The 3,567-nt window shown below is 28.2% G+C and overlaps 1 long non-coding RNA gene across 1 annotated transcript; it reads left to right on the plus strand.

Annotated features, from left to right (window-relative positions):
* Window positions 1-856: 856 nt before the first annotated feature.
* Window positions 857-2,113, plus strand: LOC105118870 (uncharacterized). The gene is made up of 2 exons (XR_841040.1): window positions 857-1,313; window positions 1,687-2,113. It is a non-coding gene; the product is annotated as an uncharacterized LOC105118870 (long non-coding RNA).
* The last annotated feature ends 1,454 nt before the right edge of the window (window positions 2,114-3,567 follow it).

A 3,567-nucleotide genomic window follows, 5' to 3' on the forward strand; every position in this document is an offset into this window, starting at 1 on the left:
GGTTATTTTGAAGGAAAAAAAATTAAAAATTAAGGTTTTAAAAAGAGAGAGTGAAGAGAAGAAAAGAGAAAGCAAAAAGAACCTTGATTTTTTTGCATTTAAAACATTATTTAGATCAGATTAAATCAAAAAGTTCCAAATATGACAAAATAACAAGAGAGCAAGGCTACTACCACATTAGATTTATTATGAAAATGTGCGGCGACAAATTGTTGGGGAAAGGGGTATTTTACACCGAGTATATAATGATCGTTGGTGATTTTATTAGAAAGATCTAATAAATTATTTTTTTATTTATTAATATTAGTATTTAAGTTAATTTGTGCATAATTTGATTAATTATATTAACTTTAAAATTAATAAATATATAAATTTTTAATAGTTTTAATATTTATAAAACTGGAATTAATAATTTTTAAAAAATAAATATAAAATTTTTAAATTAATCTAATAACTTGTTAAGCGGCAAAGAGCAAGCTCGCCACTGGTTGCTCTTTTAGGTCTAGGATTTTGTTCATGGACTAGCGTTTTATGGCGGTAACAAATTGCCGGGCTTCAGGATATAAGAGCTTCTATGTAAGGCCTAAAGCTTGTTCAGCCCGTGGGCTTTGGCCTGTCGTTAATTAAATTCAGATCTTTCTTTCCAAAAGTGAAAAAAGTAAACCCAAGAAAGAAAAAAAACGTACGAATTGCCACCTTCACAAGTTCATTGCAAATCTTTAAAAAAGAATAAAATAAAAGAACTCCCAACCCTCCATGTGTTCATTTTTGAGCATGATAAAATAAGTGGATATTTCCAAACCTCCTCAAGAATCTCCTCAACGCAGCTTTTGTAACAATGATATGCTAAATGTTTATTATAGCCTGTAGTGTAATTATATTTTGTTTCTTTTTCCACGACCATAGTCATTTGATGTTCAATACTCTCCATTCCATATTACTCTAGGATGAGATAATTGCTTTGAAATTAATCTCTGCAATCCTTTAACATGTTTGCACAAGGTTGATTTTTTCCCCCTTTTTTCTTTCTGTAGCTATATTGCTTCGATGTTTTTTCAGTATCTCATCTTAAAGTTTTCTCAAATCTGATTATTAATATATCTCTCTCACCTCATCTGTACATAGCCCCTTGTTGGTATTTCAGATTCTTAGGCTTAAATAAGTTCCAGTAGAGTACCTATGTGATCTCATGTGCAGGCGACCCATGGATTGTGGATGACAGGATTTCCCTAGATAAACCTCTTGATTCTGCTATTTTATCGCATCTGAAGCAGTTCTCTGAAACGAACAAGCTCAAGAAGATGGATTTGCATGTAAGATTCATGCAGATGTGCAGTAGTTTTCTTTGATTATATTATCGGTTCCAATGGAAAAATTATGGAATATATGAACTAGTTTGATTGTTGACTGATCTGAGAGTGTTACCTCTAAAAGAACTGGGCCAATATAACTCGTAATTCAGCTATTTGCATGACAACTGCTTTATCTAGTGGTCCCTTTAGTAACTTCTTCGCTCGTCATCAGTCCTTGGTAACATCATGTCCATACATAAGATTCTTTGCTTTTCGATATTCTATGCTTGTTTATATGATGACTAAATAAGATTCTTAATGTTAAAAGTCCTTTCGTAAGTTCTTTGCTTCTTTTAATAACATGATGTGGGCATTTTATATGCTGCCTTTATAGGAAAATACCAAAAGCCTGTTCGGATGAATTCAGTGCTTCGTTCTGTTCTAAAGAACGGAATTTCACCTCAGAAGAGGAGGTTTCTTCTCTCTCATCTTGGTCAGATGATCCAGAAGAAAGTCTTAGCACTACTGGCTCTACCTTTATTACCAGAGATGTTCTTGCATCAGAATCCATGGCACAGGTTTCATCTTAGCTACAAACAGCAACATTGCGGCTGTTGAACAAGAGGGAAATTTTTCTCCACTGAATTGGTTGGTTGCTTGGATCAGTATGAGCTAAAAACACAGAATTTGTGTAAGATGTTGAGTATATACTCTTTTGAAAAAGCAGAGCATATATCTTTTATTCCTTCTTTAACAGATACATAAAATGTTTTGTCGTATTGTTAGTGGTAAATAAAATCTGATTCCAAGCATTGCTTTCACTTGTTCTATCAGCCACCACTCATATTACTGAATCTTCAAACAAATAATCTACATATGGTTCCCTTGTACTTCCATGGTGATAAAGAGTTTTTTATATCACCATGGAAGTACAAGGGAACCATATGTAATTTACTTGGAGGAAATTCTTACCGGAGACGGGAAGAGAGAGAAGCGCGGGCGTGTTTGGTACTAGTGGCCTTTTTTTTTTTTTTCACACGCTTTATCCTTTAAAATTTGAAAACAGCTATTTAATTTTTTTAACTTTAGATTTCATCTCTATTTTTTATTTATATAAAATAATTTATAAATTTTATTTTATTTTTATTTAATTATTTTTATATATCAGATTTGGTTCAATTCTTTTTATTTTATTTGTTTTATTTAACATAAATTTTAGAATTGATTTTTTTTTTGTGATTTCTTCCTCCATTTTTTTCATATCAAATTTAATTTTTATTATTTTTATTGCTATTTTTTTATACTTTGGAAAATTTTATATATTGATATCACTTTTCTAGTTTTATTTTTTAATATTAAATTTATTAGGAATTGAGTTTTTTTTTTTTATTTAACCTAGGTTTAAGATTTCATGAGTTATAAATTTGAGAATTAACTCACTCAAGTGTAAGAGTTTCGCCCAAATTTGCTTTTTCTTTTTATTTTTTTTAAATTCATATTTTTTAAGTTTTATTCTTTAATATTTATTACATTGAAGATTGAACCCTGTTTTTTCTTTGCTTTCTATTGCATTTTTCATTGATTTTAAAAATAATATACGTTTTCTCGTTATTCAATATTAAATTGTTTGATAACTAAATTTTATAATTTTATTCAATTTATTTTTAATAGGGTTATCGAAACATTACAACCATGTTATAAATTTTGCATGCTAACCCATAGAGACTCAAGTGGAGTTTTTAATCTTTTTTATTTATTTTTTTATTTTTTTAATCTTTTTTTTATTTTTTATTTTATCCTTTAATATTTTATTTATTAAAAATTAATTTTTGATTTTTTAATTTTATTTGATACTTATCATGATTTCATTTAATTTTTTTCTTCTTTATCATATAAAATTCTCTAACATCTCTTTCCTGTATCTCTAACCAACAGTTAAACTCTCCCTGTTTCTCCTATAATAATAGGATACAAACAATTATCAAACCATTCATTACACTTATGATTCCACAATGTATCATGCACTAGTTTCCATTAGTCATTAAAAATCTATATAATTTAATCAATTTACATATTTGACTTATTCCATCATTTATGTTACAATTCAATTTTTTACCTAATTTTTCTTATTTCTTTTTAAAAATAAAAAAATAGAAAAAAAAAATATCCAAAGAAATATATTTATTTTTTTTCTCTTTGATAATTTGACCCATTTCTACACTATTATGCATCTTTCCATGCTAAATTAACAATTTTAGAACGAATTCTTCTTTCC

The sequence above is a fragment of the Populus euphratica genome, unplaced genomic scaffold (assembly GCF_000495115.2).
Source record: "Populus euphratica unplaced genomic scaffold, PopEup_1.0 scaffold2312.1, whole genome shotgun sequence".
Taxonomy (NCBI): Eukaryota; Viridiplantae; Streptophyta; class Magnoliopsida; order Malpighiales; family Salicaceae; genus Populus; species Populus euphratica.